This window comes from Cebus imitator, unplaced genomic scaffold, assembly GCF_001604975.1.
Source record: "Cebus imitator isolate Cc_AM_T3 unplaced genomic scaffold, Cebus_imitator-1.0 Scaffold58, whole genome shotgun sequence".
Taxonomy (NCBI): Eukaryota; Metazoa; Chordata; class Mammalia; order Primates; family Cebidae; genus Cebus; species Cebus imitator.
Window position 1 is genome coordinate 4540847 of NW_016107373.1, and position 27208 is coordinate 4568054.

Here is a 27208-nt window from a genome sequence, read left to right on the forward strand (position 1 = left end):
AAAGATCACTGATTATAGAGCACCATAACAGATATAACCACATAATAATAATGAAAACATTTGAAATATCCTGAAAATACACAGAGATATGAAATCAGTTCAGGCTGTTGGAAAATTTCCAATAGACTTGCTTGACACAGGGTTGCCACAGACATTCAATCTGTAAAAAATGCAGTATCTGCAAAGCACAATAAAGTGGAGCACAATAAAATGAGGTATGCCTGTGTTAGGACTTTGTGGGGAGCCACCTGCGTAGGATATCTGGACACCAATGGGTTAAATTTTTGTAGAAAGTCATTCATCATCCCTATTGAGTGGTCACCAGGCAAGGGGCTGCTCTGGATGGACACAGTTTCTCCTACTTAGAGACTGGCTTTGTTGGTAGGACTTGAGTGCCCATAACAAGAAGTTCTCTGTTGAGTAAAAGCGAGGCAGTTGCCTGGCAAAGACTTTTGTTCAATGTTGTTCCTGGGCTCGCAGACCACACCCCTTGTGCCTTTGCAGCATATTCATTGGGGTATGCAGTGGGAATGAAGGAAATGCTTATTGAAAACCTGCCCAGTGTCAGGTCAAACTACAGAAAACCATGCCAGATCAACTGTGTTTCCTCCCTCACCTCCCTCCAAGTCCTCATCATCCTCCAACTTTAAAAACACACACAGAGTCTCTCTCTTCCAATTTTATGCACAACTGTGAACACCCTAAATCAGCACCTGGGATGAAACCTTCACTAAGCAACAGCAACAAAAAGCCCAGGGCTTTTCTCTTCTCCCCTGGTGGAAAATATTTATTTCTTCCTAGAGAGGATGGGGAAGAGTTGGGGGAAGGAGTGGGTTGTCTTTCTCTCTTGAATGGGCTCTGTCACTATTAATAAAACTAAAATAAAGAAGGAAAATCCCCATATTTCATATGAGGTTTTCATATTGGAAGAGGCCGGGTGACTGACTATATCTTGTGATGCTTCTTTCCTGGAACAAAAATTGAAGCACATATAAGTTCATTTACTGAAGTTCCTGCAAAAAGTAAATGACAAAATGAACCTTAAAATTTGAGGTTTTTCTGATTCTAACAGTTATGATATTTCCATTCTTCCAAAACATATAACTTTTGGGTCTGGCTCTAACTAAAGATACATTGTGAGCAAAAGAAAAAAAATGGGCCATTTAAATTTAGCACTGAGACTTGGTGTATACAAGACAGGGAATGCATTTTGAGGGAAGAAATAAATCCGAATGCCCTTTTTGTTCTTTACTGCCACTCTCCTCCTCTCATATAAATGCTCTGCCCGGAGCTCAGGCAGTGGTTGGATTTGGGAGGGTTAAGGGATGTTAACTAAAATCAGCAAAGCAGAGATGGATTTCAATTCCATTAGCACTCAGCCTAAAAGCACTTACCTTCATTTGAGAGAAACAAAGATCAAGTGAAAGACAGTTGCCAGATCCTTCGCTCATTTCCTGGAAGCTAATGGACCATGAGGGGAAGGATGTTTATGCAACTATAGATGCAGCCAAAGAACGTGCTCTTAAACTGTTGTCTGGGGGTTACAAATGTGCCTTTCTTTCAGAACACACTTTCTCTGTGTGACAAAGTCAGGAATTTCAGAGGCCAGTTCCATCTTTCCTTTTAGTTTGATTCAGATGTAGGCATGGGTCTAGTCTGTGGGTAGAATAAAGACATTTTCAGACAAAAAAAAAAAAAAAAAAGAGATATAGGCATGGTATTGACTGATTGATTGATCAGTTTATTTAATGAGCAATAATTAACTAGCTAAGAAGGAATTTCGGAAGTCAACCTGAGACCCAGTATCTCTCAGCTGAGTTCTTTAATTAGAGTCAGTGGGTCAATCTCAGGGTGATTGATTGACTCACTCATTTATTCACCTATTTTCCATTTTGCAAGTTTGTATGCTTGGCAAAGTACTTGGTCAATGTTTCAAGACACATGGTTTTTATCTTTCTCTCTCTCAACATATTGCAAGGTTGAACATTATTTATTAACAGGGTATTGATGATATTGCAAAAATGTATAACTATATTAAACTTGTAATTTATTTTACGATGGTAATTTCTTAGAATGCAGCTAAAATACATAATGAAAAAAGGGTAAGTTTAAAGAAAAATTATAGAGATGAGACTGAACTATGGTAGAAATTCATAAAATAATTTGTAAATGATTGATATTCAGGAAACATTTCTATGTGCTGTGGGGGATACATGGAGTTACCTTTCCTTGAAGGAGTTTACACTTAATATGAAAAGACAAGACAAAAATCTTACAGGAGAAAACCTATACTATTTTGTAGATAATATACTTTCCAAGTTCAGAGGAAGGGCAGGGATGGATGAAGTGGAGATGCATTGGGAGGACTTCATGGGTGATGTGGAATGTGGCTGGATTTGAAGGATGGGAGGGTGTGAAGGGGGGAGATGGGAATGAAGAAAGAGGTATAAAGGGAATGTGGGGGAGAATCATGGGGTGCACTGTTTAGAGGGGGAATGGACCCATTATCTTCTCCTGAACCTATGGTAGACATACCTGAATCAGTATTGTGGACATTTGCTGGATTAAAAAAATACGTACTTATTTGTTGCTCTGCATCTATTTTTACCTCCTTGATAATGCTTGCTTTCTTTTAGGGCATTAGTTGTTTGTCATTTATGCTGCCTTGACATGATTTTCCATCAAGGTGCCTATGACCCTTGGCTAGGTGGTAGGCATGTGATCCAAATTGGCCCATTGAACCCTCTTTGGTGAATTTGAGTCTTTAAGCAAAGGTAGGCAATCCAGGTGTTATTAGCTCATTTAGCTTTGCGGCTCTGCCCTACCAGAGCTTTTCATCAGCTTCTTTGGAGTCCCTGGCTCCTGGACCTTCTGAGTCTGGTTCTCAGCCGTTCCCTTGATTCTGTGAGCTACCTCATATCCTTGCAGTAAATCCTCCTTCTGCTTCAGTTAGCCAGTGACCAGCTGGGGTTTTTAGCTGCAAGCAAGAGAAAACAAACTCTGGCTAACTTAAACAGAAAAATATTGGGAAGATATCAAATGACTCACAAAACTGATGAAAAGCCTGGATCAACAAGTTTTAAAAAGTAGATGAGAAGCAAGGGAAACTGCATAGCTAGAATCATAGCCAAGGTCATGTCACATGGAAAGTCCGTCAAGGATGTGTTGCTGCAACCCTGGGCACCTGGTCACTTCCTTTGGACACTGAATGCTGTCCCTTTCAGTATCCTTTGGCCTGTCCCTTGGCCACTGCTGGACACTGGATGCTGTCCTTTCCACTACCACCACTGGGCATTCGAAGAAGGTAATTCTGGTGCTACTCACACCAGCTTCAAAGTCCTAGTTAGAAGGATCTGATTGGCTAAGCCTAAAATGATTAGTTTCTAAGACTGGAAGATGGATCTACCCTCTCTCATATAGTGGTAGATTTCTCAGTTACAGAAAAGGAGTTCAGATGTTGGTGAAAAAACTCTAACAGACATAAGGCAGTGGTACTGAGGTGGAGGGTCTCTGGTGGATCTGACTCTTCTCTCTGACTTGTCACTTCTTTCAAATTTTGAGCTGAAAACATTAGCTTGCATTTTCTGTAAGAAGCCTCACAGACTTATAGGTTAATAACACTAGTAGTGTTATCGATGATGATGATGGTGATAATGATAAAAGCAGCTATTTATTGAATGCCTCCTATTTTCTAGGCATCCTTTTAGGTGGGAATGCATATCATCTCTAATTTTGAATCTTCTCGATAACTCTGTGACATGGTTTCAAATACTCTCTTTTTACAGGTGAGAAAGTGTAGTTTAGAGGGTTTAAGATCACTCAAACACATGTGCCACGGCAAGGAATGAAATCCTCATGTGTCTGACACTAAAGGCATTTGGCATTTCTTTTTCCTTTGTGAAAGTGTCCATTGAGCTTTTTCTCCTCAAATGTGGCTAAGAAAGCCATCCAAAGGCTAATTTGTACATTGCTTATCTGATTATGGATCAGGACTGAGTGCATCAGCGTGGCAGTACAAAATGGTGGAATTACCTTCCCTCTGCAGTTGAGAAGACAAGAGATTGTGCCCATGCAGCCATCAAGCCTTCCAGTTATGTATTCTTTTAAATGTCATTACATACATACACAGAGCCAGCTTGAGCTCTCTTGAAAAATCTTTGAATTGTGGATTTTTCATTAGAGCTATATCTTGTAGCTTTAGGGTAAGGCAGTGGGAAGAGGAAGGAGTAAGGTTTACCAAACAGAGGTTTGGTAAAAAAGATTTAGGTTTTTCTGCATTCGAGATGTGCTGGAAAAAATAAGATATAGGTTACCATCTGTTTGATTGCAAGACAAGAAATAAAAATAATTTAGAACGCTGTCCTTCAAATTGTAATAACTCCATGCTTGCCTTTGTTATCCCAAGAAAGGGATAATAGAGGTTATGATCTCTCGGTAGGGCTCTGCTGGACATCCTTTGTGTACTAACCACTTCAAATGATATCAGGCCCTTTATTCCAGCCACTTTGACAATTTGAGGCTTAGACCAGCTTCAAGTAGCGCCAATCCAAATGCTCCTCTCTCACTTCTTGCCATGGACCTATCTGACCTCATGATGTTGGCCCCCTATGGAAATAGCCGCAACCCTCAAATGTAAAAGAGCCAATGCCCCATGGTACCACCCATGACCAATGGGAGAGAGAGACTGAGAAATAAAGTGCTCCTTCTTTATTTCCCTAGTGGGTGGCCCAGAGATGCACTATAATAGGTGTCCAGGAAGGTTCTGGAAAATCAAGGAACCAGTATCCCCTAGTAGTGATCATCTCAGTAGCACATCCTTGCACTGACCTCCTTTCTTTCCTATTTCATTTCACTTGTCCTTGACTTCTTCCTGCTTTCAGGAATAATGTTTCCAGATAAATTATGCACACTTTTAAACATTTGCGTCAGGTTCATTTTTAGGGGGCAACTCAGGCAAAGAAAGATTCTAAGCATAATAATAATGAGTAACTCGAATTTGCTTAGTATTTTGTAATATACTTAGCTTTTGCACACAATACTCTTTTATGTGCACAACAACCTTGTATAGGATGTGGTACATGAATTGTATTATTCCTCTGTCCTAGGCTAAGATTTCAAAAGGTAAGGTGGTTTAATCAAGGTCATACAACAGTTAATGGTAGATATAGAAAAAAGAATATTGTTTCTTGAGTTCTTAGTTCAGTGTTCATTCTACTCTGACTGCATTTAGAGTCCTGCAACACTTCCCCAGGATTGTGCAAACTGGAACACTATTCCAGAATTTTGCCTTTACTGGACTTCAATTATCAGTATATTAAACTACCTGGTATGTGTAGATTAATCATTCAATGACTGTATGTGCCTGTTTTATTTTCAATCCTGTGTTTCCTGAAATCTTTCTTAAGCAAGTGTTGAGCTATTTCACTTCTATAGGTTTAAAATATATATATATATATATATATATATATATATTTATTATACTTTAAGTTCTGGGGTACATGTACAGATCTTGCAGGATTATTACATAGGTATACACATGCCATGGTGGTTTGCTGCCTCCATCCCCCTGTCACCTACATTAGGTATTTCTTCCAGTGTTTTCTCTCACCAATCTCTCCACCCCCTGTTATCCTTCCCCTAACCCCCCAGCCTACAACAGACCCCAGTGTGTGATGTTCCCCTCCCTGTGTCCATGTGTTCTCATTGTTCAACACCCACCTGTGTGTGAGAGAACATGTGGTGTTTGGTTTTCTGTTCTTGTGTCAATTTGCTGAGAATGATGATTTCCAGATTCATCCATGTCCCTGCAAACGACATGAACTCATCTTTTTTATGTGGCTGCATAGTATTCCATGATGCATATGTGCCACATTTTCTTTATCTAGTCTATCATTGATGGGCATTTGGTATAGTTCCAGATCTTTGCTATTGTAAACAGTGCCACAATAAACATACGTGTGCATGTGTCTTTATAATAGAATAATTTATAATCCTTTGGGTACATGCTCAGTAATGGAATTGCTGGGTCAAATGGTATTTCTATTTCTAGATCCTTGAGGAATCACCACACCACCTTCCACAAATGGTTGTATGTGAGGCTAGCCTGTTTTATAAGCAGCCCCTTTGCTGGAAAAAAAGGCAGGAAGAAATTATGATAACATAAATCGTTGCCATTTATTGAGAGTCAGCCACTGACTGACTCAATAAATAAGAGTCAGTCAGTGCTTTCCAGGTTATCTTGATTAATCGTCAAAAGGATCCTGGGAGGCAGGTATCATGAATATCTCCATTTTGAGAAATGGAAGCACAGAGAAATTAAGCAATGTACTCAGGGTCACACAGCTAGTAACCAGCATAGTCAGCATTTGAACACAGGCAGTCTGAGTCCAGAGCTCACTCTCTTAAACATTATGCTACACTGCCTGCGAGAAACAAGGTATTTGGTATTGATCATTTTGTCATTTCGCATTGAATGATTACTGCCTAGTTTCCCTGAGTCTGGAAAACGATGGTAAAAGACTGTTTCTTCTGCTGGAATACCACTTCAGCTCTGTTTTACAAAATACAGCAAGTCATGACTATATCGAAGTTATCACTCTGCCTATAACACTAACATCTAACAAAGAACTAGAGAGGAGGGTTATTTGGAACTTTCTCAAATATATGGAGTTTCTTATAGGTGAAAGTATGATGAACTATATGAGAAAATATAGGCATCATGTTAAGAAATTAGTTCACGTATTTTGAATTCTCATATGTATTAGAAGTTATTTCTAAAAAAGTAAATCATTCTTACGTTAAAAAATTAAACATCAAATTTCTAATGAATTAAATAGAAAAGATTAAGTATAATATTAATAGATAAGAATTGTGGAATAGAACATCTCCAGGTATGTTCTAAGTATTGAAGAGCAGTAATTCTCGAACAGAGGAGGGGAGGAGGTGAATCAGAATCACATTATATAAGTGGGCATGGTCAGGAGGGGATCCTAGGAGAGGCCAGCAGACTGGGGGGCACTCAGATCAGACTGACCCTGTCCCACAGGCAAGACTGTCCAGGTCCAACAGTAAAAAAATAACATATGCTGGCAAGGCTGTGGAGAAAAGGGAACACTTATACACTGCTGGTGGGAATGCAAATGAGTTCAGTCATTGTGGAATGAAGTTTGGAGATTTCTCAAAAAACAACTTAAAATAGAACTGCCATTCGACCTAACAATCTCATTACTGGGTATACACCCAAAGGAAAAGAAACTGTTCTGCCTTGAAGACACATGCAGGCGTATGCACATTACAGTACCGTTCAAGATAGCAAAGATGTGGAACCAACGTCGATGTCCATCAATGGAAGACTAAATAAAGAAAATGTGGTACATATATACGATGGGATACCATACAGCCATAAAAAAGAATAAAATCATGTCCCTTGCAGCAACATAGATGGAACTGGAGGCCATTATCCTAAGTGAATTAATGCAGGAACAGAAAACCAAATATCACATGTTCTCACTTATAAATGGGAGATAAACAGTGAGTACGCATGGACACAAAGAAAGGGGCAATAGAAACTATGACCTACTTGATGGTAGAGGTTGAGGATTGAAAAACTGCCTATTGGTTATTATTTTTATTTATTTATTTATGTATTTGGAGATGGAGTTTCACTCTTGTAGCCCAGGCTGTTGTGCAGTGGCATGATATTGGTTCACTGCAACCTCTGACTCCCAGGTTCAAGCGATTCTCCTGACTCAGCCTCTTGAGTAGCTGGGATCACAGGCACGCACCACCACGCCCAGCTAATTTTTGTGTTTTTAGTAGAGACGGAGTTTCATCATGTTGGTCAGGCTGGTCTTGAACTCCTGACCTCCTGATCTGCCCACATCAGCCCCCCAAAGTGCTGGCATTACAGGCATGAGCCACTGCACCCAGCCACCTATTGATTATTATGCTCATTATGTGGGTGATGAAATAATCTGTACACTAAACCCCATGACACACAATTTACCCATGTAACAAAACTGCACATATACCCCCGAACCTAAAATAAAAGCTGGAAAGAAAAAGAAAACTGCCACCAGTTAAAAAAAAAATCAAAAGAATCACATGCTGTGTATATACCACCGTTTCCTTATTCATTTGAATGAATCCTGCCATTTTCTATGACATGGATGGACCTGGGTGACATTATATTAAGTGAAATAACCTAAATACAGAAAGAAATATATTGCATGATCTCACTTATCCATGGAATCTTTAAGAAAGGGTCAAATATATAGAGCATGCAACAGTGGTTACCAGGATTAGAGAGTGGGAGAGGAAATAGGATGGAGAAGGTCAAAGTATACAAAGCAGCAGATATGTATGATAAACCAGTTTGCAGATCAAGTGTACAAAATGAGGAAGATAGTTACTATAGTGTATTATATTAGGACTTTTGCTAAATGAGAAGATTGTAGTTCCTCTTGCTACAGGGCAGAACAATGGGTAGCTGAAATCATAGAAATGTCAGTTTGTTTCACCATCATGGCTATTTGCTACACGTATGTATCCTATAACATCATGTTGTATATCTTAAATATACACAATAACATTATATATATATATATATATATATACACATACATATTTGGAGATAGGGTCTTACTCTGTCACCCAGGCTAGGGTACAGTGGTGAAATCTCGGCTCACTGTATCCTCAACCTCCTGAGATCAGGTGATCCTCTTACCTTAGCCTTCCGAGTATAGTCTTCCGAGACTATAGGTGCGTGCCACCATGTCTGGCTAAATTTTGTTTGTTTGTTTTGGTCAGGACAGGGTTTTGCCATGTTACCCAGGCTGGCCTTGAACTCCTGGGCTCCAGCTGTCTGCCTGCATGGGCCTCTCAAAGTGCTGGGATTACAGGCATGAGCCACCATGCCCAGCCCCAATCAAATTTATTTTAAAAAAGAGTCACATGATGAGGATTGTTCTTCAAGGTGATTATAACCAATTTTTACTTTTTTTCAGCGATGCAAAGGATGTTCTATTTCCCCACATCCTCCATAATGCTGGTGTTACCCAGACTTTCTGATTTGGCAAATCTGGTACATATGAAATGGATCTCGTTGCTTTTTAAATATTAAATTTCTTAAATGGAGGAGGTTATTTATGAAGCATTCTTTGACCTTGAGGCCTTGTTAATAAATCAACTTCTTTTCCTACACCCTGCCTGTTATTTAGGCTAAGCCATGAGGGTTAGAGTCACATGAGAGAAGACAGCATGTGCTGTCTGGAATGGCAACATTCACAAATAGGAATGAAAGACGGTACAAGGTGCAGGTAATTCTTACCAGCAAGAAGAGGAAGGAGAAGCATTTCTTGTAGAGATTAGAGGGGAGAGAGCAGAGAGGACAAAGTCTCCTCCACTCTGCCATCCCCCAGTCGCCAATGGCATGGGGTCACCTGAGGTGAGCCTACTTAATATCCAATAAAACAAACTTGTTTTTTTCCCCTCACATATGATTTGCTCTGTGTAAAAATGGTAACCCATATCCCCAACATCGACATACCTGAGTTCCATCTGCTAAGCCTTTAGCAGAGTATCAGGTGCTATGCCAACTAACACTTCATCTGTACTGTTTATCCAAACTGTCATATAAGAAGTGGGACAATGGGATTTTTTTCCTGCTTTTACATATGAGGAAACTGAAATATGGGAGGTAAAGGAACTTGCCCAAAGCCACGCTGGTAGTTGCTATTCTAATCCAGAGGTGACTAACTCCAGACAGGCCCCCCTGACCACTGAATGACCCACACTCTAACTGAAGTGCAGGTTGGTGGTATATGGTAGAATACATTTGAATACCATTTCCAGACTTTGTGGTCGGAATAGTTCATGGGACCTTGAGCAGGAAGAGGTTAAACATTTTGGCAATCGATTCTATCTTGATTGCCTGGGATGAAAATAATCACTCCAAATAGAAGCAGGCAATGATTCAGGAAGACTTCCAGGATATGCTAGATTCCATCATCAGGTGAAGAGTTAACTAAAGGATGATCGAGGATAGTCATTAAGAACTTGGGCTCTGGCACCAGTTAGACAAAGTTTTGAGTCCTGATCTATGTTTTTTTTTTTTTTTTTTTTTTTTTTTTTTTTTTTTTTTTTTTTTTTTTTTTTTTTTTTAATAACCTTAGGCAAGCCACTCATCTTCTCTAGGCACTTTTATGATCTGTAAAAAGTGGATAATTATATATGCTATATACCAATGTACATACTTGTGAATTAAATGAGATACTGTAAGTGAAGTCTTTTTTGCAGTACCAGGTATACAGTAAGTGCTACATAATGGGAGCTGTTAGATAATGTGATGGTAGCTGGGAGGTCTGGCAGTATGCAACAAACACGAGTAGTACCTAAGAAAATTGCTGCTGACTTTTGCGATGTGAAGTCACCATGAGGAAAGTTTGATAAGTAGTCAATGGACATAAAACTTTGCACTTTTGGAAAAAGATCTATCGTACTGACAGCATTTCATCTCAAATACACATCCACATCTGCACACCTAGGTAATGAGTTCAGTTGCCATGCCCATGCGGCTTATCTCAGAAGGAAGGGAGCTGAGGCAGTTTCTTTAATATTATTGCTGAGGGAATGCCTCTAAAGACACCTGTTTTCTTTTCTGTTGGCTTCAGAAAAACTTGTGAGGTCAGTACCTCTTTGACTATTTTGAAGGTCTGCTCTTTGGAGTGACATGTTCCCAAGTCTTCTAGAGATGATTTTTAGAAAGTGATGAGAAGGAAACCAGCATTCCAATTGGGTAAAGTATCACAATTTCCTCTTGGGTGGGGAAGCATGTGATTTCTGAATGGGGAAAAGAAATATGATGCTTTGTAATGAGCTGTTCTTTGTTTAAGATAATGGCGCTCTTGACCTGTTATGCTGGTTGATTAATTTTATCACTGTTGGGTTGGATCAGTAGTGAGCCTCCTACCTTAACACTCATAAGGTAGATGTTGGGATGATGGTATTTGGCTGCCTGTCTGGGGAATCACCCTTCATCCGTTGGCTTCATTTTTCCTGGGATATAACTGTAGAGCTAAGCTAACCAACAGAACTGACTGGTCATGGAATGTGGCATGTGTTTTATTGCCGTGTGTGTGTGTGTGTGTGTGTGTGTGTGTGTTTGTGTGTGTGTGTATTTCCATAAAATAGCAATTTCTCCATTCAGTCCCTAAGAATTAAAATTTCAAGCACAAGAGGAGCAGAGGCAGTGAGAAACAAGAGGCACTGAAAGAAGATCACAAGGGAGTGAAGGATGCTATCAAGAGCAGGTGACTATTTTTATTCTGTCTGCCTGAACAGAGAGCTCTTATGATACATTGACTCTGAGAGAGCAGGTGAGACCTGGTGCTCAGATGAGACATGAATGGTGAGGCAGCCACGCACCTGAAAGGTCAAATGCTCATTGTCCTCCTGTCTCAGAGAGCCTGATATTGACTGCAGAGCTCCCTGGTTGTTTCTTTCTTTCCATCAAACTGCTTTTATACAAGAGCCATTAGCCCCAGCTCTTCGTGTCCTAGAAGGAACAGGATTAGAGTGGGTTGGGCGGTTACAGGTACACTTGGAAATGGCAGCTTTTGCCAGTCTATTGCCCTTGGAAAGTAAGCATCAGAGAGAAGGGGGCAAAGCCCTAAACACTGCTATAGGTAAGAGTAAGGGGATATGGCATCCTTTTTTGAAGACTGAAAGAATAAGAGTGTTACCTCTTCCTCTAGCTACACATTTTTTTCTTCTCTCCTATTAATCTTATAGAGGATTAGAGGTCAACCCAGAGCTTCTGTCTGAGCTGACTTTTGTTCCAATAACTATGCCTCATTCTACACGTTCCTGTGTTCTTTTCTTCTTCCTAAGCAGCTCCTCTTGAGCACTTGGTACATTTAAAACTTGACCCCAGACTTTCCTTTCTTTCCCTCACAAACAGGACTTCTAAACCTAAGGGAATTTTTTCTGTTTTCTCCCAGCCTAACTGGTGCCTACTTTGCAGATGTCAGCTGGTCCAGTTTTTTCCCAGGTCCTGTTACTGAACATTAAACCCAGCATTCTCTATGGGTCCAGAGTCATTTGCTTTTTAAAGGAACAGGGACAATGTGCTATAATTTGTGCGGTCTGTTGCCTATAAAAGGTTGTGAAGGCTTATGATGGTTTCTTTTAAATTGTAAATTAAATGACTGAAATAAATTGCTTTAACAAATGGCCTTGTGAAGCACTACTGTTGTCAAAGTAAATTTCATTCTCTTTGGGGAATCCATAGAAGATATAAGTAAAGATGAATGCAGTTGAGTCTTTTTAGGCCATTTCCCAAAGGCAATTCTAAGCCCCCAGATATTTCCCAGAATTTGTGGCCATTAAGTCTAAGAAATGGGGAAAGTAGTCTTAATGTGAGAGACTCAGAGGCCTTCAGTCTGGCTTGTCTTTGGGCAAGTTCTAAAGCATGTGAAGCATTGTTGAATTTTAAGAAACTATTTTGCTGGAGATCACAGAATTTGGCTATTATCTCTTGGTAATATCACAGGAAGTTGTTCACTGTAGCTATTTAACAAATGTAAGGAAACCACAGAAATTTAGCCCCTTCTGCAGATTACTACATGCTGAAGTAAAATGCTATGTAGAAGCTCATGAGGGGGTGAGCCTCACCCCACCTTCAGAATTTCTTTGCACTAATATTAGTAATCATCCTTCACCCAGAAATCCTTCTCCCACATCCAGGATCATCCATGTCACATGCTGAAGCTTGTTTTTCAAACATCTCTTCTTGGAATGGTGTATTAGTTAGATTTGCTGTGTAACACATAACTCCAAAACATAGTGGCTTAAGAAGCAACCATTTATTTACCTTATAATTCTGTTGGTTAGAAATGTGAGCTGGGTTCAGCTAATTGGCTCTTCTAGTCTGCACTAGATTCATTTGTTCATCTTCAGTCTACTGCCAGGCAGTTTTGCAACTGGGTTGTTTGGTTGGCTTCAGTGGGAGTAGCTTACCTCTGTTCCATATGAAGAGTCTTCCAACAGCTGGTGAGCCCAGACTTGTTCCTATGGCCACTGGGCAAGATTTTGAGGGAGTGCAGATGTGGAAGTTGCAAGGTTTCTTAAGGCCCATGCTCAGAAACTCACACACATCCTCTATTGCCACATTCTGTTAAGCAAGCAAGCCCCAAGGCCCATCCTGATTGGAGGGTTGAAGAAATAAACCCCACCTCTTTGTGAGAGAATCTGCATAGTGACATCGCTAGTGATTTAAATGCCAGGAGGGGCATGAATGAGACCATTTTTGTTTTTGAAACAGTGATGTCTATATATGTGGGTCTTTTTTGTTTTTGGCCTAGAAGAGACTTTTTCTCCTTTGGGATAGCTTTTTAAGCCAATGGAGGCTTATTCTCTGTAGAACTGAGGAAAACACTAGATTGCATTTTTAAGGAGTTTCAAAAGATAGGCCTACAGTTTAACAGTCTCCATGGGACTGAAGTGCCTTCTTTGCCTCTAATTACCAATGCCAAGCTCAACACAAGTGGTTGATGGGGGTGTGTTCTTACGGATGTTCTCTTTAGTTCCTACATCACACTAACATCCTCTCTGCTGCTAGGTTTTCTGTTATCCCCAAACTAATATTAAAAACGATTGCCAAAGGACAGCATACCCAAATCTCTATTATCTAATTACATATGTTTTGCTTTCTCTGTGGGGATTCCTAATCACTTGCTCTGTTGGTATTTCCATATTCATTCCATTTGTACTTACTGTACATGCAGATATTACCCAAGGAATGGAGCTATCTTTATGGATGGGGAGGTTTGAGTGAGTGAAACGTTAGCTCACACTGCTTTTTTTTTTTTTTTTTTGGATCAGCCTGCTTGAGGAGCTGCCTAGTGCCTGTGTGGGGGAAGAGGTAGGAAAGTGCTGTGACTACGCTGATTGTCTGAAGTCAGGATTTCTTATGGAAAACACCTTAAAAATCTTTCCATGAATATCACATCACATACATCTGAGTTCAGTGCAAATGTCAAGACAAATCTAAGAGTTGCTTTTTTTTTTTTTTTTTTTTTTGATTACTTACTTTTTTGGACTTCCCCCATCTGCTTTCCTTCCTAACATGAATAATCGCGAGTTGGCAGCAGAATACATGCATGGTGCCTTATTTATTTATTTTTTTTAACAGAGCCTGTTGCATGCTTCATTGTGCTTTATGAAACTCTAATCTATTCAGATTATAAATCTTCTCTTTTCCTTTTTGGAAGCAGCTTCCTACAGGACTCAAAATGTAGTAAATATTAAAATGGTAATGCTTTAAAATTATACTGTGGGACTGAAGAGTTAATCTTCTGCTAATAAGGGCCTCCTAGGAGATAGGCACTGCCTAGGCACATTAAATGCATGGATACAAAAATAAATAATTCTCACTGTAATCCTTCAAGTTGGGTTTGGTTGTCCTCGTTTCACTTATGAGGTAACTAAGGCTGTTAGCAGTTAATTAACTTACTTAGAAGAGCACAGGATCACTGTCACTAAACCAGAATGGGAGCTAAGGTCAGCCTGACTCCAGAGTCAGTTCTTTTTCTACTGCAGTAGAATTCTTAATGTGATAATGGTCTTTGACTGCTGAGTCACTGCCACCATCATTTTGTAGGAATGCACTTACTTTTTCCTGGAAGAAGCAGGGCAATTATCCCCTCCTCTCCTTATCTTTATGATTTCGTGACGTAGCTACAAGATGGAAATCGTCTTTTAAAAACTCACATAGGATTGGAATGGTAGACATCGCACAAACCCAGGGAAAATTCACCGACAAAGTGGGGGACATGAGGTGCATGGAGAGGTTCAGAAAAAAAGCTTCTCTGCCAATCTTGAAAGGGTGCAGTTTGAAAATTACATATATTAAAACTGAATGCTAAATTGGAAGAATGTACAACATGAAAAGGTTGGCCAGTGTCCGTGTCTTTTAAAAACTCACAGACGTAGACTGTGGCTGGACTGACAATCTCTTCTCTCTTGACCCAGAATTGAGTCTGGATGATCTTGCAAGTCCTTGGTGATTTTATCAAATGAAGGCATCAGGTCAGACTCCACTTTTCTTTTCCTAACACAACTCTTTATTATTATTATTACTGTTATTGTGAGTTGAAATCAGTTACATACATCATAGCTGCTCCTGCGAATCAGATGATCAGCTGTATGTAGGCAGTCCCGCTTCCCTCTGCACGCTGATGCTTCTAGGAGTACCTTTGCTCCAGAGCAGGGTACTTCACTCCATTAGCTTGGTTCTAGCTGAGATCATAGGTTTTACTTCAAAGCTCTTTGGTTCCAGAACAGTATTTCCAAAGGGTGTTCCAGAACAGCACTTCTCAAGTCTGGGAAACTATTGGAAATTAAAAACATGCAATAGCATATGAAAGGCTCATAGAAGTGTTGTGTTTAATGCACCTGCTAAACTGTTTAATTCTGGGTAGAAATCAAAAGTTCCATTTTGGACCTGTCATGTTTGAGTTGTGTATTATGTATTTGGAGTGGAGATATCCAGGGAGCAACTGTATCTATGAGTCTGGCACTCAGGGGTGAGATAAAAACTAGAGAGAAATGTTAGAAAATTATCACCATATAGATGTTTTCTAGTGCACCGGGACTCCCCCTGTTATAAACAGAAAGGAGAAGAGGGCCCAGTCTGGAGCCTGGAACACTCTAGGGAACACATGGCCTCAAGGTGTAATAAAGTCACATTAAATAGCATGGAAAACTTACACACACACACACACACACACACACACACACACACACACACACAAAGGAGATGTATTGATTATACTATTAAAACTTAAAAGCTGACCTAGATTATATTAATTTCTATAAAATTATGGGATGTATTCAGTGCTTTTAAATTTAACTTTGGGCCTAATAATTTCAAAACAGTAACAGCTTTGCTAAAAATGATGTCTTAGGTTAAAGGATTTTTCTGCTTCTGATAAACTCTCTTCTCAATAGTCCATAAGAGAGAATAGACAAAATTCTTGTATTTACAGGTCCTGCTGTTTATGCTCCATGTGGAGTCTCCTGAATTTTAGGTCTGGATGAATTGCTTTGGCTTCAGAGTTGTGGGGAAGATACAAAAAAGTAGAAGAAAGAAATAAAAATGCAAGCTAAAATGAGCAAGGGGACACATTCATGGTTATACATACAAATGTAGAGGAAGTAGTGGGGAAATATAATAATAAATACATGCATCACTGAAGGAAGAACTGTAAAAATATTTTCACCAGGACCTGCATTCAATGGGGGACAATTAAATTATAATGAGCATCATGAAATCATATATTTTCCCTGACTTTTAAAAAGTAATTTTTAAGGTGATAACATAGAATATTGGAAAAATATCCCCAAGAGATGTATGATATGGTTTGGCTGTGTCCCCACTTAAATCTGATCATGAATTGTAACTCCCACCGTTCCCATATGTCATGGGAGAGACCTGGAGGGAGGTAATTGAGTTATGGGGGCAGGTCTTTCTTGTGCTGTCCTCATGATGGTGAATAAGTCTCATGAGATCTGATGGCTTTATAAGGGGCGGTCCCCTGCACATGCTCTCTTGCCTGCTGCCATGTAAGATGTGACTTTGCTCCTTATTTGCCTTCCACCATGATTGTGAGGCCTCCTCAGCCTTGTGGAACTGTGAGTCAATTAAACCTCTTTCCTTTGTAAATTACTTAGTCTTGGGGGTGTTTTTAATAGCAGCATGAGAATGGATTAATACAATATGAGTAGGGCTCTTAGTTCTCTTTTCTACTTTCCACATTATTTTTCACATAATTTCTTCTGGATTTCCAGGCTCTTATCCTGCCTAATCATCTCTGTTGAAGAAAACTATCCTGAAAACCAATTTACACTGAATATACTGTAGTCCCTCCTTATCCACAGTTTTGCCTTTTGAGGTTTCAGTTACCCACAATCAACGATGGTCCGACAATATTAAATGAAAAATTCCAGAAATAAACAATCAATACATTTTAAAGTGTGTGGCATTATGGGCAGCATGATGAAATCTCACCCAGTCCTGCTGCGCCACTCAGGATGTCAATCATCCTCTTGTCCAGCATATTCACACTGCCTATGCTCCCTACCCTTTCCTCAATGAGTAGCCAGCTCGGTTATCAGATCGACTGTCATAGTATTGCAGCACTTGTGTTTGTCACCCTTATTTGACTTCATAATGGCTCCAAAGAGCAAGAGTAGTGATGCTGTCATATTTTTATAATTGTTACATTTTATTATTGTTGTTGTTAATCTTTTGGTGTGTCTCATTTATAATTAAACTTCATCATGGGTATGTATGGATAGGAAAATATCCCAGTATACATGGGATTTGGTGCTATCCCTGGTTTCAGGCATCCACTGGGGGTTTCCAAACATATATACCACAGAGAAGGGGGACCTACTGTGCCATTCATTCATTTATTAATTGACTGCTGATTAATTTACTCATTTAGCAAATGCTATTGAGCACTTACTATGTCCTAGGCACTGTTCAAGTTTCAAGACTACAGCTATGGGCAAAATTATATATATAAAATGTCTGTTTTCATGGAACTTACATTGAAGTTGGAAGGGAAGAAAAATAAATAAATATAGAAATAAGGGACATGTGTCAGATGGTGGTAATGCTATGAAAAAAAAATAAAGCTGGAGAAAGGAGAGGTGGTGGTGGGTTGAAATTCCAGTAGGGCCATCATGGAAGGGATTGCTGCCATTTGAGCAAAGATCAGAAGAAAGTAAAGAGGACAGCTGTGCAGATATCTGAGGGAATGTATCTATAATCTTTGTTGGAGTAGCAGGTAGAAAAAAATGTTCAACTCAAAGAAATAAAATGTTAATAACAGCATTTCAGTGACATAGCTGTCTTTCTATGACTAGAAAGACAATTTTGTTGCAAAGACCTTCTTATCATGCCATGGAAGTCACTGACAACACTACCAGTGGGAAAGGCCAATCCAGGATAGAAGTTTTGAATCGTTACTTACAATGATGAAGACTCTGCTCTCTGGCAGATGACAGCCAATAAATGGATCTGTTGTAAAAAGTCAAAGGCTCCCAGGAGCATGATAGGATGCCAGGAGACATTTGAGCATTATTAAGCAGAGAGAGAGGGAGCAGGAGAGAGAAGAGAGAGAGTGAGTTCACAGGGATTTATTTACCCACATAATCACAAACAGGGCTGGTTGCTTTGAGCAGTTAGAAAACTTGGTTTGGAGTGAGAAATAGTGGTTATTAAGGCCAAGCTCTGAGTGGTAGACATGAGGCAGGTTTCTGGATCTGCTCTAACAGAGGTGAAGTAGGCTGCCCTTCCACTTTTATGTGAACTGGGAATTGTGTACGCCTTATTGTTTTTGGGTTAAGAGCCAAATCTTTGGAGCCAGATTTCTAAGATTCAGATTTAAGTTCTATCCCTTACCTGCTGTATGAACATGGCCAATTCCCTTAACTGCTCTGTGATTCAGTTTTTCTCATCACTGTCTTCTTTGTCATTGTCATTGTCGTCATCATCATCATCATATAATTCTGGTTCCTATTCCTTCAGTGGCTTTTCCCTTTAGTTGGGCCCTTTTGTCTGCAGCTTTTTCTTTCCCTGTATGTTCCTGTGCCTGCCAAGTTATTCCCCAGCACCAGATTGGGCTTTCCTCCGTGTCTGGGTTCCTCCTGAGCAGACATCCTGGATATCACCTGGATACAGGCTGTTTCAATTCAATTTGATCCAAAGTCAACAGACTGTGCTCCCTACAGGAGGAGAGAGTTGGGGGTTTAATGTGTTCAGAAAATAAACTCATAGCTATCATAAAAAGAAAGCATTTCCCTTAACAATTTTTGTGAGCTTATTTAGTTTATGGTTTAGAGAAAATGTAGAGGCATCATATGTATCATAAAAATGATAGCTATTATTTTTTGAACATATACAATGCACTTGGCACAAGGCTGTATTTTAAAGAGTACAAATCTCTTAGCAATTCTGCTGGGTAGATATTCTGATGAGGAAGTATGAGGAAACTGAAACTCATAGTAATGACAGATTTATAAAGGACAGTGCTAGCTCATGCTCTTTCTCTGACACAATTTTCTTCCACATATTGGTTTGATCACTTTTTTCTGACCTCTGGATGCCCTATACATGTGTATGAAGCATAACTCAGATTTAGATGGTAAAGGCAGCTTTTTTCAGTTAACAAATTTAATTATTTAATTATTTTCTTACCGTGAAAGTAATACATGTCCAATATAGAAAATTTTGACATAGTAGAAAGTTGTCCAAGGTCACGCTGATCCGATAGGTGGCAGAGTCAAGGCTCAGCCTTTCCCAGAAACTATGTTCTCAGCCACTATTTTATACAAAACCATTTTCCTACGTTGGTCTCCTTTGGCTGACTCACCCTCAGGGTCAAATACATTGTTATTTAACATATCGGCACATCTCAGTTCAGGGAACTTGTTTGGTTTTGCACAGTTTCATCTGTCTTTAACATAGGTTAACAGTATGAAACTTCTCTTGGGCAAATAGGCAGCCAATTTATGGATAGTAACATTCTCCAGATTAAAAATGTAACTGGAAAAGCCAGCGATGCTAATGGAATTGATATCCATACATGATAGATGGGCGTCTTTTAAAGATTGTCTAGTGATCTGTGAAGTCATGTCTATGCATATTGATAAATTGTTTGCATTGTTTGACTGGGGGTATCTCAGGTCACCTCCCTCTTTACTTGTAATTCTCCAAAGTCCACTCCTGCTAATTGGGATTGTTTTTGAGAATTATACTTTAAGGCAGTGATGGATAAATACATCATCACATTTAGTTTACTTTACTTTGTAAATATTGGTTTACTTCTGTTTGTTTTCTGTTATAATTAAATGAAATTAAAACCCTATAAAGCGATAGAAAATGTGAATCAGGGCCTCAGATCCTTGCTTTATACATTACGAGTTGAACTAGCTGATAACCAGTGACTTTTCCATTTTTCAGATTACTTAAAACCATCCATCAATCACAACAGTAGGATACATTTTATTGCCTGGGATCATGTTTAAAAATTTTTTTGGGGGCGGGTGGTAAAATTGCATATATCTCAGAAAATATTGCAAATTCATTTCTTGCCAGTTGCAGAGAGTGAAGTTGTGTGATCATCAGTTGTTGATTAAAGGATAATAGTCATAAGAAACTGAAATCAGAAAGAAATCTGATTTTTAGCAAAGGCATCAACGTTTCACAATATTAGGGACTGGAACCTATTGCTCATGCCTGAGGTGGAATAAAACAAAACACAGTTTCTTGCCACAAACATGTTTAGAGAAATTTCAGAAATCTCCAGTTACAGTTTCATTGTGGCTCACAAGAATAATATTGCATTTATTTTCTATAATCTATCAGTCTGAATGGAATGTAGACATAAGTAATGACTATCTAACTACTTGTCCTGGTGGGGCTTCTCTGAGGAGGCATGGTACAGTTGTAAGAACACTGGTGGTGGCGGCAGAAAGATTTGTTTGATTCTTGGTTATTCCTTTTTACTGATGTGTGACCTTAGCCATGTTATTTAATTTCTCTGAGTCCACATTTTCTTATCTATAAAATGGAACTAATAAAACATCCCTCAGAGGTTTATTATAAAGATTAAATTTTAATGCATGTGTAATGCCTACTGTTCAATAAATCTAGGTCCACAATTTAATTTTCAAAATTTTGAAATCTAAAAGTGATGAAAGTTGTATTCTTGAAACCCTTTGGATGGCGCAACCTAAACTGTCTGATTTTATTTAATTTGGCATAATTTTTTTCCTAATCATGTTGTATTAGTTCATTTTCACACTGCTAATAAAGACATACTTGAGACTGGGTAATTTATAAAGGAGAGAGGTTTAATTGACTCACAGTTCAGCATGGCTGGGGTGGCCTTGGGAAACTTGCAATTATGGTGGAAGGGGAAGCAAACATGTCCTTCTTCACATGGCAGCAGGAAGGAGAAATGCCAAGCAAAAGGGGGAAAAGCCTCTTATGAACCATCAGATCTCATGAGAACTCACTCACTATCATGAGAACAGCATGAGGGCAACTGGCCCCAGGATTAAATTACCTCCCACGAGGTCTCTCCCACAACATGTGGGGATTATGTGAACTACAATCCAAGATGAGATTTGGGTGGGGACACAAAGCCACACCATATCATATGTGAAGCTATTTATTGTTGTTTTCAACTCTGTGTGAATATTAATAGGTTTTGGTGAATTAATATATGTGTTTGATTATTTGTGTTGTCTCAGGCTCTTCAAGGGGTGTTACAAAATGTTCAATTTAATATCTTTCTAAAGTGTAAAAAAGTCCTGAATTCTGAAACATATGTAGCTCCAAGAATTTCTGATAAGGGATTTTAGGCCTGCATTTCTTTCCTGCTTTTAGAATGAAGAAATATTATTTTTTTGGATATTGTCTTATTTGAGTTAATATTATAATATCACAAATAATCATTTTGAGGAAATGATCTTTAGGATTTTAAAAAATCATTTATGAAGGAATGTTTTTACATTGTCTGAACTAAGATTTATGATCACAGTCTGAGAACTGTCTTAGAATTCTTGACAAAGATCTTATGACCTAGAACCTAGTGGGTTTTATGGTAGGATAAAAATATCTCAAACTCTGTTTTAGTTTGACTGAGTTAAAAGAGACCCTTTTACATTAGTCATAGTAGTTGCTTAATAACCATCTGTTGAGATGAGTTGAAATCCTAAGAAATATGCATGAACTTTAGGATAGTATGACAGTAGATGGAGGAATAAAATTCAAATGGGTTCTTGTCTTTAACATGCCTGACTCAACCTTTGGTCTCTTTTCTGGCAAAGTCATATTTTTTTATTTAAAAAGGCAAATCAGGTACTTTCTTGATTTTTAACTGCTCACTCACACATAAACATTATTCTTACACTTAGCATTGAGTTTCTGTATTTATTGCCAGAAACTGTGGAGATCAAGAAAGTTGCAGACACATGTGTTAGAGAACCCAAAGGTGGGGAGGGGGAAGGAGGGAGTGGGGCACTAGGTACTGTCCATGGTACTCAAGCAGCCTGGTTCTTCTGCCAAGAGCATGTCAATTGCTGAATTATAACAAAAATCAAATGACCAATTGCCTGAAGTGCCTGTAGCTCACTTAAAACAAATTGTAGGTTTAATTGAGCCTGTATGAAATAGATCATCCTGTATTGAGCAGATATTTTTGTAGTTTAAGACTTGTAAGAGAGATTATCAGTAGTACTTGAAAACACACAGTGAATAGACCAGTGTAATTCACAAGCTACTAAAGAGAAATTATTTTGTAGGCTACATAGTCACTGGGTAAAAACTAAAGGATAATTTATTTAATTATCCTTTTGAGGGCTCTCTACATTAATTTTATGAATGCAATAGAAATACTGAAAAGCCAAAGGAAAAATAGGAAATTAGCTTACATGGAAGTTGGTTATTAATTTTCCCTTCATGTAGAAATGCATTTTACTGTGTTTAGAACAATGTAATTTCAGAGACAGTGAAAGTGTCTTAACTCACAAAGGAAGCAAACAGAAATGGAATCAGAGAAAATATATTCTGAGCCTTTGAAGTACTGGGAATTTCAGCATGTTAAGGTGCTTGATTTTGGTTCTTAGACCACTCTTGGTGCAACTTTCTTCTCAGATAGAGAAATACATATGAGTAAAGGCATGAGGGCAGGCTTTAGGTAAAACCAGGAGGTAGCAGAAGTATGCTTTAATAACTCTATTCACCTTATTTTCCACTTGTGGAGTATTAGTGCCTCCTCGATTCTCTTCTCTCTCCTTTATCAAACCAGCCCTTCTAGAAATGTTTGAATTGGACACTTTTCCTTGAATTATAGAATGAAAGGCATTTTTGTGTAATATGATTACAGATGCCACAGAATAGGAGGTTTTCCAGGCAAGAGGATTATCTTGGTGCCCATGAAATCACCCAGTGAGCATGTCAGTTATGACATAGAATTTTTTTAGCTCATCTTCTGTGGGAAAAAAATCTAGTAATGACTGAAATCTTGCATCTTTTTTAGCCTCCCACAATCCATTTTTTCACAGTGAGTCAGAGAGAGCTTTGAAAAATATGAATTCTATCATATTTTTTCTATTTAAAATGATTTAATGAATTTCCTTTATCCTCAGAAAAAATGTACCAAGCATTTTAACATGGCCTATGGGGCTCTGTAATAATGTGGCCTCTATGTACTTCTCTCTACTTTTGGCAATCCGGAAACAGTGGTCTTGTTTTAGTTCTTTGAGAACTGCAGGATGACCGGAAGTCTGGTTTTTTTCAGTGCTCTGTTTTCTAGTGCATAATGAAGTGCCATGATTAATAAGTACTTTTTTTTTTTTTTTTTTAAGACAGAGTCTTACCCTGTCACCCAGGCTGAAGTGCAATGGCACGATCTTGGCTCACTGCAACCTCTACCTCCCAGGTTCAAGCAATTCTCCTGCCTCAGCCTCTCAAGTAGCTACGATTAGAGGCACCTGCCACCATGCCCAGCTAATTTTTGTATTTTTAGTAGAGACAGGGTTTCACCATGTTGGTCAGGCTCATCTGGAACTCTTGACTTCAGGTGATCCACCCACTTCAGTCTCCCAGAGTGCTGGGATTATAGGTGTGAAATAATTACTTCTTAAATGCATTAGGTGAAGAAAGGAATGCGTGCAATGTTGTCACCATGCTGGTCAGTCTTGATAAAACTATGCTTGAAGATGGCTGACTAGAAGCAGCAGCTTTTGGAAACTCCCATAAAAAAAAAAAAAGCGTGTGAATCCTTCACTGGCAACCAAGGTGGCCAACGAGGGGAAGGGAAACCCCTTTCCCCCAGCCAAGGGAGGTGGTGAGTGAGCCTGCTACCCAACAAGGGAATCTGCTTTTTCCACAGAACTGTGCAACCCATGGATTGGAAGATTCCACTTGCTAGCCCATGCCACCTGGCAAAGGGTCCCAACCCTAGAATGTGCAGATTCTTACAGCCTCTCAGCTGGAATCTGCTTAAGCCTACTGGACTCAAGGGGAGGGGCGACCAGCACTGACTGTAGCTGCCTGCTATCTAAGCCACTTGAGCTCCTTGCGGGAGGGACAGCACCCAGCACTGGAACTCAAAACTGCCTAACATGCTAAGCTCTCTGGGCTGGGGAAGGGCAGCACACATTTCTATAGCTCCAGGCTGTACTTTTTCCCTTCTGGAGTCAGGGAAGCTGGACTTGTTGGTCCCAAGACTTGTCCCAACAGCCCAACACACTGGCTGTGGTAGTCTGTGGCCAGAGTGCCTCTTCAAGCTTAAACCTGACCCATCCTTCCTCATTGGGTGGGGCTTCCTTGCAAGATCTCCAATAACTCCAGCCAGGGATTCAGGGACAGAATTCAGATATCCCTGGACCTGAGCCCCTAGGGGGAGGGGGTGGCAGTTTCTGTGGACTAGCAGATTTGGCCTCTTCTCCTGGTATTTCTGAGAAATCCGGGAAGCCCAGATGAGAGGGTTTCCCCCCAGCAAAGCACACCGTCTCCATCAAAGGACAAAGTGTTACATTAAATCGGTCCTGCTTCACATGCCACCCAACTGGGTGAGACCCTCCAACAGGGGTTGTCAGATGCCCTATACAGGAGTGACCCAACTGGCATCAGGTTGGTGCCCCTTGAGGTCAGAGGTCCCAGAAGAAGAGGCATGCACCCATTTTTGCTGTTCTCCAGCCTCCTTGAGTGACATCTGCAGGCACAAGAGTGAATCAGATAATCAGATGAATAGGGCCTGAAGTGAACCCCCAGCAAACTGCAGCAGCCCTACAGAAGAGGGACCTGACTATTGAAAGAAAAACGAAAAACAGAAGATGGCGACAACAGCATCAACAACAAAAAAGTCCCCCATAAAGATCTCATCTAAGGTCAGCAGCCTCAAAGACAGAACACTAGGCAAACTCATGAAGGTGAAGAAGAATCAACAAAAAAATGTGGAAAACCCAAGGCCAAAGTACCTCTTCTACTCCAAATAATTGTAACATCTCTCCACCAAATGTGCAGAACTGGACAGTGGATCAGATGGATGAATTTACAGAAATTGGTTTCAGAAGATGGGTAATAAAAACTATGCTGAGCTAAAGGAGCATGTTCTAACCCAATGCAAAGAAGCTAAGAACTTTGAAAAAAGGCTGGAGGAATTGCTAACTAGAATGACCAGTTTAGAGAGGAGCATAAAAGACCTGATGGAGCTGAAAAACATAGCACAAAATCTTTGAGAAGCATACAGAAGTATCAACAGCCGAATTGACCAAGTGGAAGAAAGAATATCAGTTTGAAGTTCACCCTATTGAAATAAGACATGCATGCAGGAATAGAGAAAAAATAATGAAAAGAAATTAACAGAGCCTCAAAGAATATGGAACTTCATAAAAGGACTAAACCTACGATTGATTGGAGTACCAGAAGGAGATGGGGAGAATGGAAACAAGCTGGAAAACACACTTCAGGATATTATCTAGAAGAACTTCCCCAACCTAGCAAGACAGGCCAACATACAGAGAATACCATTAAGATATTCCATGAGAAGATCAACCCCAAGACGCATAATCATCAGATTCTCCAAGGTTGAAATGAATTGAAACTGTTAAGGGCAGCCGGAGAGAAAGGCCAGGTCACCTAGAAATGGAAACCCATAAGACTACCAACAGACCTCTCACCAGAAACTCTACAAGACAGAAGAGATTGGGGACCAATATTCGACATTCTTAAAGAAAAGAATTTTCAGCTTAGAATTTTATATCCAGCCAAAGTATGCTTCAGAAGTAAAGGAGAAATAAAATCCTTTCCAGACAAGCAAATGCTGAGGGATTTCATTGCTACCAGGCCTGCCCCGCAAGAGCTCCTAAAACAAGCACTAAATATGGAGAGAAAAAAACTGGTAGCAACCACTGCAAAATGACACCAAAATATTAAATTCAATGACACTATGAAGAAACTGCATCATCTAGTGTGCAAAATAACCAAATAGCATTATAACAACAGATCAAATGCATACATAACAATACTAACCTTAAATGTAAATGGGCTAAATGCTCCAATTTAGTATTTGCCAGACACAGACTGGCAAATTGGATAAGGAGTCAAGACCCGTAGGCGCTGTATTCAGGAGACCCATCTTACATGCAAAGACACACAGAAGCTCAAAATAAAGGGATGGAGGAAAATTTACCAAGCAAACGAAAAGCAGAAAAACAAAACAAAACAAAACAAAACAAACAAACAAAAACAGAGACTGCAATCCTAGTCTCTGACAAAACAGACTTTAAGCCAACACAGATCAAAAAAGACAAAGAAGAGGATTACATAATGGTAAGGGGAACAATTAAATAAGAAGAGCTAACTATTCTAAATATATATGCACCCTGTGCAGGATCACCCAGATTCCAAAACAAGTTCTTAGAGACCTACGAAGAGACTTAGGCTCCCACACAATAATAGTGGGAGACTTTAAGACCCCACTGTCAGTATTAGATGCATCAATGAGACAGAAAATTAACAAGGATATTCGGGACTTGAACTCAGCTCTGGATCAAGTGGACTTAGTAGACATCTACAGAACTCTCTACCCTGAATCAAGAGAATATACATTTTTCTCAGTGTCACATAGCACTTATTCTAAAATTGACCACATAATTGGAAGTAAAATTCTCCTCAGCAAATGCAAAAGAACTAAAATCATAACAAACAGTCTCTCAGACCACAGTACAATCAAATTAGAACTCAGGATTAAGAAACTCACTCAAAAGCACACAATTTCATGGAAATTGAACATCCTGCTACTGCATGACTCCTGGGTAAATAATGAAATTAAGGAAGAGATCAAGAAATTCTTTGAAACCAATGAGAACAAACAGACAATGTACCAGAATCTTTGAGACACAGCTAAAGCAGTGTTAAGAGGGAAATTTACAGCATGAAATGCCCAAATCAGAAAGCTAGAAAGATCTCAAGTGACACCCTGACATCACAATTAAAAGAGCTAGAGAGGCGAGAGCAAACTAATCCAAAAGCTAGCAGAAGATAAAAAATAAGATCAGAGAAGAATTGAAGGAGATAGGGACATGAAAAACCCTCCAAAAAATAAACGAATTCAGGAAGTGGTTT

The 27208-nt window shown here is 39.4% G+C and overlaps 1 long non-coding RNA gene across 1 annotated transcript in view; it reads right to left on the reverse strand.

The window, feature by feature from the left end:
- Nucleotides 1–14273, reverse strand: part of LOC119471365 — a 30499-nt gene extending 16226 nt beyond the window's left edge. The window contains exons 1-4 of the long non-coding RNA XR_005200400.1: nucleotides 14090–14273; nucleotides 12872–13077; nucleotides 1395–1656; nucleotides 249–968 (exon numbers count right to left, since the gene is read on the reverse strand). This is a non-coding gene — a long non-coding RNA (uncharacterized LOC119471365). The remainder of the gene's footprint in view (nucleotides 1–248; nucleotides 969–1394; nucleotides 1657–12871; nucleotides 13078–14089) is intronic.
- Between the last annotated feature and the right edge of the window lie 12935 nt (nucleotides 14274–27208).